The following is a 14,656-nucleotide window of genomic DNA, read 5'->3' on the forward strand; positions in this document are numbered from 1 at the left end:
TAAAAACATTGCCAAGACACCTAGCTCCACACGGCGCTTCTCTGCCCTCTTTGCTGTTTTCTGACCAGCTCTATACGTGCTGACCAGAATTTGCATTTTCCTAATGCGCTCTATCTCAAATGTTCCCTGGTCGATCCAAATATCTTGCCAACGTCGTGCCCATTTTTTAGAAAGTTCTAAAACACCATTAAAAACTGTGCTACTTTCCTGTATGACCTCTACCGGCGTCATAACTTTCTCAGAATCCATCTTAAAAAACTAAATGAGTAAAAAATAAACGAAGACAAAAAAGTGATGGTGTCTTGTTTACAAAAGTAATAAAAGTAGAGAAAGTGAAAGATAAAGAGAGAGAGAGTCAATCACACACTCATTCAGATCTCACTCACACCCAGCTGTCACCCACAGGTCGGGGGTTAGCAGTCACTCACAGTATGTGCCCTGCAGGCACACTCACTCACTCACACACATTGTGGGGCCAATGTCTTCACGCACACACTCACTCATTTACATACAGGCCCTCTGTGACAGGCTGTCTCTTACTGCTCAACTCACAAGACTTTCACACAAGGAGCCTAATCTTAAAGAGCAAGACCCTAAAATCACTCAGTCTTCCCACTCAATCACTCACTCACAGATGCAACGTCACTCATACACAAACATTGACCATTTGTTCCAAAATGTGATTTACTCCTACTTTTAATCTGAAAGTTAACCCCTTAAATTTTGAAATCCCAGCCAAATTATCAAAAATATATATATATGAAATATACCTTGCCTACTGTCTGTTACTTTTAGTTACCTACTGAATAATTACTTCTGTTAAAGTGTAACCTTTGTCTTCAAAATGTTTATCCCACATTAAAACCCCATTGCATGAACTTGCATGTTACTTCCTTTACAACCCCAATAAATCCCAATAAATAAATGATATTGTTACGATCTATACCTATACCTATACCTATACCCTCCCCTCTTCGAGATATCACAAATATATCTCGACAACTCAAATCAATACCCCTAATAAAAACAAGTTACCCCAAAATGTAGCCTAAAGCCAAGCTCAAAGAAAAAGCTGACCTGCAGAAACCCCGACTATATACTGTACGCAGCCATGTTCGCTGTGGCCCTTTGTTCCTTCCCACACACACATACACTCTTACCCACACATTCCTACAAAGAGAATACCCCTCTTCATCCTCTTCATACTAGACATAAAGAATAAACCCACATCATACATACCAAGCCCAACAACAGACAACCGACACACACACAAGAAAAAGAAGGGAAAGGGGAAATGGTCACTGTTCAATGAAAAAGTTTCAAATTATTCTAGCTGAAACGGAACTGCTGAATTAGGTAAATTCACAGAAAGACAACAAAATCGTCCTACTGTTAAATTAAGGGATAGCAGCCCTCAGTTGTGCTTAACAACAATCAGAAACTTAAACATTGAACAAAGAAGAGTGAATGAAAAAGGAGAATAAATGAGGAAAAAATTAAAAATATCCCCCCATAAGAATATGAATAAGCCCTACGCTAACAACTGGCTAACACAGAGTGACTAGACAAAACGTAGGTCTAATACACAAGTAACTAGAAAAATTATCACCAGAGTGACTAACAAAACATCTCGACATAAAAATGACGAGGGCCTACTCTCAAACTGACTGTCCTCAGCTCACGCCAATATACTCACAGCCAAAAAAGGTCCAAAAGGAACAAAACAACCGAACGCCACCACACCAAAGTCCTCCTCGCGTCCTCCCGAAGTTCTTTTGTGTGGAATCCCAAAAAAACCCCATCAATAAGGGTTTCGGCATCATTCTGTAGTAAACCAAGGTTTTGGTACCATTTCTGTTGCTCCTAACTTAGACTGAATTAGACTGAAATACCTAAAGGCCAAGAAGGACTTGAGAGGAAAGATGAATGAAAGCAGCAGAGTTGTTCAGTAGTTCCTGGTCCATTTATTGACAGAGTATTGGTAATGCATTTCTGCTGAAGCCAGAGCTACCAGCCTTTCCGACAGTCCTCCGCCGTTCGCGGGCCTCTCTCTCTCTACTAACTAAGATACATTTTGCAGTCCCATTTTATACATCTTACACAAGCATTGGGGGAAAAGCAGAGGAGGGGTCAAACCCCTAGGTCATCTAATCAGCTGTCTCCAATCTAACGAAAGATCTGGCTTGGAGATGGCCTGTAGTTTTCCGCTGCCTGCAGAGACCTCCCAAAATAGATTACCCTACCATGTGTCTCATGTCAAGATCTCATGTCAGAACTAAACCTAAGAATTAACTCACTCTTAATGTAATGTCTACTTTAATGTGCAATGCATATACTGTATGTCTCACTTATATAAATCTAAACCCTTAAAAACCATATGTTTGCATCTTCAATTTAAAAGAGTGTAAACCTTAAATTATACTTTGCTAAGGAATGTCAAGAAGACAAGATGGGACGGCCAGCCTGTTGTCTCTTGGGCTAATCACCAGGTGGTCTGCTGGATGAGCCCTAAACCACACTCATGCCCCTGGGGTCTGTACTCTGCTGTCTTTATGGCTTCCTTATCTGCTGTCCTCTATTTAGGTCGCCAGGCGATCCTTAAAACAAAGAGCAGGATTTATAACTCATTTGAAACACAAACAAGCCTAATCTGGTCTCGTCTTACCTTGGTAGAGGTTTGGAGGCTGTCTAAACAGCATTTGCTCAAATCCCACACTTCATTACAATAGTTGATATTATGCTGAATTATTATGCGTTATTGTCTGATCAGATATACTTCATTGACCTTGGCTTGTACCAGTGAACTGTACTGTCATGAAACTGTACTTTTAATAGTCTTCAATCAATCAATCAATCAATCTATCTGGAAGAAGTTGCACGTGAACTCTGCAGCCGCACAGAGGCACTCCAACAAGACCACTCTGACAAGCTAAATGCTGGGTGCAGTAAATGTATTTGTCTGCATAAAGGCAATAATTGAAGTAGCTATGAATTGAAATATAATTAACAGGCTGCCTGTGGACACACATCCATTTACATGTATTTATTGTGAGACAAAGGTTGAGAACCACTGCAAAACAGGCACTTAAAAGTTATTCTTGTTCTTATTATCATTAAGGTAGTTAGTTATTTGTAGGTAATAACTCTGATATTCCCATTATGTTATCTTGTAGCTATAAAAATTCATGTGAGAGTGAAGCACAATTGCTTTTTCTTATTTTGTTTATATGGAATTATTTTTGAAAAAAATGCTAGTTTGCATTAAACTCGTGATTTATTTTTCTCATATCTTAATTATTTGAAAATATTTTCAAATAATTAAAAACAAAAGTTTAGGAAACCAAATGTAAACAGGCATTTACTTGCGACTCCTAGAAATTGGTCCGCAACCCACACATGGGTCCCGACCCAGGGGCCTCAAACTGGGGTTTGCCTGGGTCCTCCTAGGCCCTAAGCACGGCCCTGCTTATCCCGTAAAGATTACTTTATCCCACGTCCTCAGGTAACGGAGAGAGAGAGAGAGAGAGAGAGAGAGAGAGAGAGAGAGAGAGAGAGAGAGAGAGAGATTACTTTATCCCACGTCCTCAGGTAATGGAGAGAGAGAGAGAGAGAGAGAGAGAGAGAGAGAAGAAAGACGAGAAAGAACAAAACACTATAGGGTCGGGGGAGGTAAGGCTGGGTTAGGAGCGGTGAGCGTGTGTGTGAGAGAGACTTTTTTTTTTCGAAATACGTGCAGCCTTGTCGAAAGACCGTGCCGGCCAGTCGAAAGACCGTGCCGCCCTGTCGAAAGACCGGCGTCAGTTTTTTCGAAAAACCGTGCCGTCGAAACAGCGGAGCCGAAATCTCGCGATCCCTAAGTCGAACTATCGGCGCGTCGAAGTTGCGTGCTGTCGAACATTTGGGACGTCGAAAAAGCGAGATTTCCCCCTCTCTCTCTCTCTCTCTCTCTCTCTCTCTGTGTGTGTGTGTGTACATGCGTGCGTGCATGGCGTGCGTGCACACATGTTTGTGTGTGTTGTACAAACAATCCTCTGTCAAACCTTCCATTCCATTCAACTCTGTGCTGATCATCCTGAAATATTTTGTAGCCTACATCACCTGATGTTGTTGTTGTCAACTAAGTCTCCAAATCAGTTTACATCATTGAATTGGCTGCAACTTTGACTCTAGCTTGGAGGAAGCTTGTGTCATTAAATAGCAGCCGCTCCTCCATACCATCACAGAGCTCTAGGTTATAGCAAGGGTCTTCAACAGGGGGTCCGGGACCCCGAGGGGGTCCTCAGTGTTACTACAGGGGGTCCTCCGAATCTTTGTGTCATAGAAACCTTATGAACCAGTTGAACCCTAGCGTCCATATTCTGAGAAATTTAGCCAAAAATAGCAGATCTACAAGCTCACATGCGAGGCGTTGTGAGCTTGTACATTGGCTATTTCTGGCAAAGAGATTTGGTGTAGATGGGGAAAAAGAGCAGATTAAGTACAAAGTGAAAAGTCAAGTTCATTAAATATTGATGGTTCAAGTAGTTAAATATCTGAAAAGACAAATTGACATGAATCCAAAATACACAGATGATTGTGCTGTCAAACAACGAAACTATATGGAATCCCGAATCCATGAACAGGTTGTGGGGGTCCCTGCTTAATCTCTCTCTCAACTAAGGGGTCCTTGGCCTGAAAACGTTGAAGACTCCTGGGTTATAGGCCTAGGTATCTACTGTTTATTTTTTGGCAGCCTAGGACACAAACATAGGTTGGTTGTAAGAGACTTCCAACAACTTGGGAATGCTTGGGAAAAAAAGCAACTAAACGGCTTGCAAAATTCTGTGCAATCTCTTCTATCATTTTGACAGCCACCAGATATGGCGAAGGCTCTGTTACTTGTAGCTTACTCCTGAGGGGTGTTTGGGTACTTGTCCAAGATTTGCTGACTGTACATTTTTACAGCACTTTGTAAATATTTGTGTCCTGGTATTGCATCGCTCATGTGGACTTCAATAAATCATTTCAATGTCTGAGTGTTTGTGGGTGCTTGCGTGCAATGTGTGCATGCGTATGTGTGTGTTTGTCCGTGCAAGTTTTTGCAGGCATGCAAGAATATCTGTGTGCGTGCGTGCATACGTCTGCATGTGTGTGAGTGCATGTGTGTGCATGTGTGAAATGCGTGAGCCGATTTTGTGTGTGTGTGTGTGTGTGTGTATGTGTTGAGCTTCGCTGTTTCTACGTGTCATCATTTCGACACCCAAACCTAACCCTTACCCTAACCCTAACCTCCGTGGGGTGAGTCGCTAACCCTCCCGACGCTCCTTTGTCGAAAAGACTGTCGTTCGAAAGAGCGAGATTTCTGTGCGCGTATATGCCTGTGTTTAATTCATGTGTGGGTGTGAGTGTGCGCGCGCTCGTGCGTGCGTGTGTGTGTGTGCGGTCCTGTGAGGACAGTGGTATCTACTCTATCTAGATACCACTGTATCTGCCATAACCAGCATAAGAACCAAAGCACCTCAAACACAGCGCGGCTTCAAAGCACCTCTGCTGCTAGTCAATAAGACTGCACTCCTCTGTGTGTGTGTGTGTGTGTGTGTGTGTGTGTGTGTGTGTGTGTGTGTGTGTGTGTGTGTGTGTGTGTGTGTGTGTGTGTGTGTGTGTGTGTGTGTGTGTGTGTTGTAGTAGAATCTGAGAAACGTGTCTTCACAAGAGAAATGGTTGATTTGTTGTTGAAACATTATAGGCCGTATTGCCATATAAGAAAAAAGTGCCTAGAAAAATATTTTCGTTCCCACGTCTGGGCACTGCCTTTTCTTATTATTTTTGCATATTGCAAACAAGTGTATTACTTACTGTACGTGTGCTGTCTACACAAGTACAATTTACAATTTAGGCATTTAGCAGACGCATAGAGCGACTTAAAATAAGCAAGGTAACACATCAAAACAATAAGCAAGCTAATACATCAATACATCAACATCAATACATCAAATACATAGAAATATCAATCTAGAAAAAAATGACATAGGTAGACCGAGCACCTAATGATAATCAATAAAAACCTTTATATAAAATTCAAAAAAAAAAAATCTATATAACTATCTATCAAGTATAGTAATAAGAACGTGTGTGTGTGTGCAGGCATGTGCGTGCGTGCGTGTGTGTGCGTGCGTGTAGGCGTGTGTGCTGGGGGATGATACTCATTAGCGGAGGTTTGTACAGCTACAAGGTACAGTATTAGTGCTGAACGGGTCGTAGCCTTCATGTAAACACACATTTTAAATTATTAACATAAGAAATGATGAATGAATTATGCATTAATATATGCTTAGCGTTGAATAAATTCAGTGTCAGGGCTCGGACATCAGCTATAATACCATTAGATCGGCTGTTTTGATTATAAATACAAGGTTTCCACCCGACAACAACGAAATGTAACTCATGTACAGTAATTGGCCCACTGGCTTGTCACTTGTCATGATCTGAAATGACAAATCTTTGAGTAGCAGCAGCGCTACAGAGAGATCTCTCTCTATAGCACGCAATGAGGGCCTCTCCAACTCTTTTTCCCGGGCTGAATCAGGGGCCCAGCACGTCCCTGTATAATACCCAGACCTTTGGCATTCCAAGGACCCCCAGTTTGACACGATATGTTATATCAAGTGGTTCTCAACCAGTGGTCCGGGGACCACCAGTGGTCCTTGAGGGGGTTCCAGGTGGTCTCCAGCTAAATGATCGAGGGTTGGTAACCAAATGGACCTTTACAGATATTTATCTTTTGAGAGAATGTAAAATGAAACTCCCCATCTCTCCCATTTCCTGTCAGTCTACTGGACCTCCCTTGGTCAATAAAGGCATAAAAAGCAAAAAACAAAAACAAAAAAAAAACATATGTATTACTTAATTTACACGAAGTCTACACAATTAGAGAATGTAGAAGAATTGCTATTTTGGTCAGCATTTGCCTGTTATCTCTCCATTACCGCGGGAAGTAGGGGTGCTGGGGAGGCGTCTCTTCAGTCAGCCAACACAGAGAGGAGGTTGAATGAACTGAAAGCAGCGATCCCCGAAACAACAGGTTTGGGGATCTGTTGGGAACCGAATAATTGTATGAAACAGGCACGCCTGCACATGGTGCAGTCTCAATGTTGGTAAACAAGAAATCCATCTATATCCATATATATCCTGCTGGCAGGTGTCAGCTGCGTGGTCAGGTCACTGTGTGTGCGGCGTGCGCCATAGGCTTTTTGATTTTTAGTGTGTAGAGAGGGAAAGGGAAAGTGTAGTTCTTGATTGTGTTCCATTTAGCAAAAAGAAACTGTAGAAACCTGATAATAACAGTAACACAAACAAAACAAAAATAAATACCTTTCCTATTGGTACCATCAATACAGCATGGAATGTGGACAAAATCGTATCCAGCGACAACAAAATAAGTCTTGGGTCTGAGAGGCTAAATCAAATGGTGGTCTGTGGATAAAATGACAAATAAATAATGGACCTTGTTCGTTTTTTGCTGTGGCGGGGGAAGAGATGAAAGTGAAATCATTTCGAAATAATGTCGGGTGGAAACGCCATTATGTCCAAAACGGTTGCTTTTCCAGGATTCAAATTAAAAATAGCAAAAGTAGCAGATTGAACGTTTTGCATGCTTTTGTGTGACGCTGTAGTGTGATCACGTAGGGTGTTAATTTACGGGGGAAAAAAACACAAACAATATGGAGATATGAGAGGTTTCTGCCAGACAGCAGTGTTTTGTTAAACAGAGGAGACACATGCTTGCTGTGGCTGCGGGCCAGGAGGCAGCTGGAAGGGTTCCATGTGTTTACAGTCAAACATCCACAGGCTGGTACCAACTGTGTTGTGACAGGCTGACTGCAGGTCACTGCGCACGCACGCATGCACGCACGCACGCATGCACGCACGCACGCACGCACGCACGCACGCACGCACGCACACACACATGCACTCTCTCTCTCTCTCTCTCTCTCTCTCTCTCTCTCTCTCTCTCTCTCTCTCTCTCTCTCTCCCTTCCACACTAATATGTTTTTTCCCACCGGAGCTGAGCAGAGGCCACGGCCAAGGCGGAAGTGCCTCTCTCGCCGTTTTCGCAGATAAAGTCTAGTTATGACCGCGACGGAGGCGCGCCGTCTCATGCAACCTTGATCCACGCTAAAGCGAGCGAGTCGCCGTGTCGAGCGTTGCGAAGGTAGCTTGAGCCGACTCGGCGCCGTTCGAGTTGCGCGCCGATAGGGACAGAATAGTGAATAATGTTTGGGCGTGGGCGTTTGGCTACTGGCCAATCACAGCGCGTCCTTGCACAAGCTCCTCCCCCTCCTCTCCTCTGCTCCGGTATTAATAACACACTCGCCTTTGCCACGCCCATCACATCCTGTTTGGACAGGAAACCACCAGTAATAACGGCACCTCCCAAACACAACAGGATGAAACGACTGAGGGTGTTTTATACCCATATGGTTGGATATCAGGAGACGGGTAAGGATTCACTGTAGCTTCACCTTTAATGTAAACAAGACTGCAGGTACAAGGAAGTGGATCAAAGGAACAGGGGGGCATGACGGGAGCAGTCAGGACAAACTAATACACAACCAATACACAACATGGAAAATGATGAGGGGGACGCTACATTTTTCATATAGTAAAACAATATATACAACTTTTTTTTTTTTTTTTTTTTTGCAACTGAGGGCATCTGGCATCCCTGTGGCACCAGGCCGGCACAAGTGAAAAAGTTTGATAAAAAAAAAAAATTAGAATATGCCAGGTTATAACATTAGTAGGGCAGTACTTTACTTTGAATCATTATATTGGTAGAATTGATTCTTTTTATGCAGGCCTATTATAAAACAGTTTATAATGTAGCAGTGCACATGTTTACTAGTCATTCATGTATTATTTGTATGCTTTTCCTTCCATGCAGTTCCTTTCATAAGACTTACAAACATTAATCCCCGCGTTAATGAGTGTCTCTTGCCGACAGTTTTCAGAGCTAATGGTTGTCTGCAGCGGGTTGATGTTTAAAACGTGCACATAGTTTTCAGAGTTAATGGATGTTTGCAGAGCCTTGATGTTTTAAACGTGAACATAGTTTTCAGAGGTAATGGATGTCTGCAGTGCGTTGCTGTCTAAAACGTGAACATAGTTTACAGAGCTATGGTATAATGGATGTCAGCAGTGTTGTGATGTTTAAAGCGTGAAGCCAGATAACGGCTAATTAAAACATTAATCACACCTGCTGCTGCAGGAGAGACTGAAGGGATCTGCAGTCATTAGCTGGAGCCGCTCCAAGGTTGTTGGAGTTCGGAGCGCGAGGCTGCCGAGGCACAAATACATGCAAGCACGCACGCACACACAAGCTCACTCACGCACGCATGCACGCACACATGCACGCACACACAAAAGCATGTGCACGCACGGACGCGCACAAATATACAATTTAGCCATACCCATTTAGAACGGGTACACATTATTGTGTATCATTATTTTATGCTTTAACTATTGAAAAATAGCAGATATACAAGCTGACAGATCTGCTATTTTTGAAATCTTTTGAAAATTTGAATTTTGACCCGATTCTATAAGTGTCTTTTGAATCCTTCTAAGGTTTTTTGAAAAAACCCTATGTTTCTATGTCAGCAATCTGGCTAGCCATCGTCAAAGAAAAGGTCCTTTTCATATGCAGCTGCCATACCCTGGGTCCAGGTGGGAAAAGTTACTTTTAAATATAAATCCATGAATGTCTCTTTGTCTGTCTGTGATGGTTATTTGGGTTGTTAAATTACAGTAAAATAACTACAAATGCAAAATTTTACAAAATGTCATTCTGTCAAGATGGGGAGACCCATCTTGACAGAATGGTATATTCTCAGGTTCCGCAGGTCAGCTGCACAGGTACAATGCATTATTGTTAATTGTGGCACGTTTCCTAACATGTTTAGCTGCACTTGAACAACTGTTCCAGGCTAAGAAACCGTGAAACGGAGGAAAAAATAAAATGCACTTCTTAAAATAAATGTATCAGGCCTGTTGCTAAGGTATGGCAACATGACTGGTGTCTTGCACGCGCGCGAAGGCAGTCATCATGTTACCATACCTTAGCTTTTTCTGAACTGATGCCACTGGTCAGGAGAAACAACCCCAATGTAAGTAAAAACACAGCACATGTGCATATCTCCTTGTATGGCCCGTTCTGCCCGTGACGTTAGTTATCTCCATACATGGAGCTCCGTGCTCATACGGACACTCATGCGTCTGTGACGTCAGTTATCACCATACATGGAGTTTCGTGATTCATTACGTGCTCCTATACACAAAGCCGAAATGTGGGAGTGGTTAGCACCGCTCAAAAACAACAAGAACGAGTGACCAAGATAATGTCTGCATGGTAGTGAAGAGCTAGGGAGTGAGGGGGGGCCTGGGTCCTTAATTGCAATGGGGAGTTTGTGCCACAGTCTGGCAGCCAGGAGGGAGAAGAGTCTGGGGTGTCCCACATGACAGACACACACACGCACGCACGCACGTATGCGCGCACGCGCGTGCAAACGTGCATAGGAGCAGATGCAACACATGGAGCAGGAGGAGAGTCTGAAGGCATGCAGATGTATGTTGGTGACCTCTACGCCCCCAAAGGTCAACCCCGCTCTATACAACACACTGATTTACTGCTGGAGAGAGAGAGAGACCTATACAACTCACTGATTTACTGAGAGAGAGAGAGAGAGAGAGAGAGAGAGAGAGAGAGAGAGAGAGAGAGAGTGTGGGTACAGTGTTGTTGTTCAGAGTAAAGTCTCAGATAAAGAGGAACTGCAGAGGAGCTGGGGTTTGAACTTGCGGTGGATTCAGGTAATTAGCTTCTTCCTAACGTCTGACAGCTTCTAAAGTTTCTGCACTTGTTGATCGTTGTTGTGCTGGTGTTGTGTAGTTGTGAATGATGCTGTTGTGTACTTGTGACGACGACGTGCGGTTGTATTGATGTTGATGTGAAGGTATTGTGTAGTTGTGAAGTTGACGTGTTGTTTTATTGATGTTGTGTAGTGTTGATGCCATGCCATTTGTTTCAATGTACTATGTACATTATGTTGATATTAGGCTGTAGTGTTCAGACCCGATGCTAGGTTAGGGTTTACTTGGTACCTTAGTTTTAATGTGGGCATTATTATTTTCATAGCATAATTGTTTAGACTTTTGTTTAGATTGTTTAGCTAGGCTATTGGTTTACTTGGAATTCAATATTTTCCATGTACAGATTGCTATTTTGACAGTAAAATTGTTTAGACAAATGTATAGGTTATTGGTTTACCTGGTATCGCACAGTTTCATGGTACATATTATTTTTATATTATATTGTTTAGACAGATGGTAGGTTCTTGGTTCACCTGGGATCCTGCTTTCTTGTTGCACTACAGACTACAGTCTCTCTGCATTCTGTGTCTGTTTATCTTGCTTATTGTAATTCACTCTGGATAAGAGTGTCTGCTAAATGCTTAAATTGTAAATATGCGATGAGGGGTTGAAGACCTCTTGTCCAAAATAGATAGATAGATAGATAGATAGATAGATAGATAGATATGTTTATTATCCCAAGGTGGAAAATTAGTTGCCCAGAGGCAGCACAGCAGTATAAGGTTATTTACAAAGTTACAGAGAAGTATGAAAAAGATAAAAAGAAAAAAAGAAAAAAAAAACAAGAACAGAGTACAGAGTACAGTAAGTACAGTAAGAGCAAGGTACAACAGGAAAGGGAACAAATAATATATATACATGAAGTGTCCTAAAGCACGACTATCAATATAATACAGTGCCCAAATCAAAGTGACCATACAGTCAATGCTAGTTAGTGCAACACGTTTCTCTACATCATGTCAAACACAAGCAGAAATGCTAAAAAAAAACTATTAACACAACCTAATAGTGCAGTGTCCAAAGGTCAGAGCGATAAAAACAACTAGCAAAAAAAAAAGAAAAGGTGATGCGGCAAGACGCACAAAAACACCCTCCCTGGAAGGTCCTTAGAGGTCAAAGTCAGTGCAGATATAGTTCCAGTAAAGAAACAAAAAAGATATCCACAATATACTGTAGGCATCCACAGATGGTCAATATTTATTTTGTTACCACCTTTGGTAGCAATGTTTGCCCTCTGCTTGCACTGACCAATGTCCATCCCAAACTGTGGAACTCCCCATTCCAGTTAGAACTGCAGACTCACTCCCAATCTTCTGCCGTAATCTGAAGACTCCACTTCAGCCCTGTATCACTTTCCCCAGCCTTTGATGCAGACTTATGCCAAGGTTACAATGTCATTTAGATGCATTATGTACACAGATGCCATGGTTCATATGTTGACTATAGTTTTGTTTCTATAGTTTCAATATACACATTACCGCTTGATGTAATTACCTTGTGTTTACCATGCTTACTGCAAATCACCCTGGATTAAGAATGTCTACTAAATGCCTATTGTACCAGTAAGACTCCCTAATCGGGAGATAAGCGGCCGTCAGGTCGCATACACAAACTTTAGAAGGCAATCGTAGCCAATCAGGAGGGAATATGGGAAATGGGACATAATGTTGATGACATGACTTTAGAGATACTGTGTACCGCTTTGCGTGATTTTAGGTGAAAATCTGTAGGAGCAGTGTCGAAAAATGTGTTTTCCAAAAAACAGCCTGATGGTGGTGCTAGATGGGACAGATGCATGTTGATGACATGACTGTAGAGATACTGTGTACCGCTTTGTGTGATCTTAGGGCAAAATCTGTAGGAGCAGTGTCCGAAAATGTGTCTTGCAAGAATCGGCCTCATGGTGGCGCTAGAAGAGGGCCATGTGAGAAATGAGGAGGTGGAGGTTGTGGTTTGGCAACCAAGGAGTGTGTTGTGTTTGCAAAGTTTGGCATGGATAGGGGCAATGGTGGCGGAGATATGAGTAGGGGAAAAGTGTGATGTGACTGACAGACAGACAGACAGACTGACGGCCGGTGGGGGTTTTGAACACCCTGGATTAAGAATGTCTACTAAATGCACATTGTATAAACTGTAGTATCCATAGCGCCCCCTGTCTGTGTACTGTGTGAAGGGCCTGTGTGTGTGGTCATGTGTCACATGCATGCAGGCTGTGGCCCAGTGGTGTAAAGTAACTAAGTACATTTACTTGAGTTGTGTACTTCAGTGTAAGGATGGAAATCGGAATTGGCCAATATCAAAAATCGGCAGGTATGATATCAAACCGGCCGAATCGGTGACCGGCAGGTCACTGACATAAATACCGGTTTTATGCCAATTGTGTCTATGGCACTGCACGATGATGCATGATGCTCTGGTCCTGTGACTATATTAAACATTAGCAAGTAGCAGCCAGTCTACTTAGTGGCAGCCTACAGAATACAGATGGTGCTGATTACCTTTGCAATGTTAGGATATATTCCATAATCCTGTGTCAATGTCGTCTCCAAAAAGAAGGGGGGAAAAAAAGCATGCGTCACCTGCTTTCCTCCTGCCTAGTCCAGACGGTCATATTAGATTGGATATTGTCTGTGATTTTGGATATTGTACTATTGTGATTGATTTGGCATTAGTGTTCTTCTAGCTTATTGGTACTCAAATTGAAGTATGTCTTGTAGGCCTACTGTTTTTGGTTTTGGCAGGTCAGACCTTCATAAAACCGGTGGATCGGTATCGGCCAGGGATTTTGCAATCGGTCCATCTCTAGTTCAGTGCAATTTTGTAGGTATTTGTACTTTACTTGAGTATTTCCAATTACCAACACTTTCACTCCTACTCCACTACATCTCGGATCCAATTATTGTACTTTTACTCCACTACATGTATTTGAAAACTTTAGTTATGAGTAAACTTTTGTAGATTTTGATTATCGGCCTAATACAAAACATAGGGACCCTCAACACTACCGGTATATACATTTAAGCCGTTTGAAAATAGACGATCTACAAGCTCACAATGTGTCGCGAATCGATGCTACACATTGTGAGCTTGTGGATCTGCTATTTTCAAAATACTTTTTATACACTTATAAACTTGAAATGGGACCTTCTGCATTTGTACTTTAAGTACATTTTGATGCCAATACCTTTGTACTTTTACTCAAGTACACTCTGAATTCCGGACTCTTAACATGTAACATTATTTCTACATTGCAGTATTGATACTTTTACTTAAGTAGAAAATGTGAGTACTTTTTTTCCATTTAGAACGGGTACACATTATTTTGTATAATTATTTTATGCTTTAACTATTGAAAAATAGCAGATATACAAGCTCACAGCGCGGCACCGAGTGCCGCGCTGCGAGCTTGTAGATCTGCTATTTTTGACCAGATTCTATAAGTGTCTTTTGAATCCTTCTAAGGTTTTTTGAAAAACCCTATGTTTCTATGTCAATCTGGCCAGCCATCGTCAAAGAAAGGGTCCTTTTCACTTAAATGGAGCTCAGTAACAGTTAGCCTGTTCTTGAGAGACTACTATGTCAGTGGTTCTCAAACCTTTTCATGTGAAGGACCACCAAACTGGTATTTATTTGGCCACGGACCCCCATCTCAAAACATTTGGTTCCAGGGACCACCCAGAAGCAACATTTTAGTTACAAACGTTCGCTTTAAAAAATACATATATTCAAAGATTTGCACACATTTTGCACA

General features: G+C 42.1%; 1 protein-coding gene across 2 annotated transcripts in view; it reads left to right on the plus strand.

Moving 5' to 3' along the window:
* LOC308301359 (kinesin-like protein KIF26A) overlaps nt 1–14,656 on the plus strand; it is a 161,463-nt gene that overhangs the window by 20,617 nt on the left and 126,190 nt on the right. Inside the window, exon 1 of one of the 2 annotated variants that reach the window (XM_080745320.1) lies at nt 10,813–10,845. The exons of the other annotated variant lie outside the window; for it this stretch is intronic. The gene's annotated coding sequence lies outside the window, so the exon portion shown is untranslated. Of the gene's footprint in view, nt 1–10,812; nt 10,846–14,656 lie in introns of those variants that run through there. 2 annotated transcript variants of the gene reach the window in all.

The sequence above is a fragment of the Nannobrachium achirus genome, assembly GCF_963921795.1.
Source record: "Nannobrachium achirus genome assembly, chromosome: 16".
NCBI lineage: Eukaryota > Metazoa > Chordata > Actinopteri > Myctophiformes > Myctophidae > Nannobrachium > Nannobrachium achirus.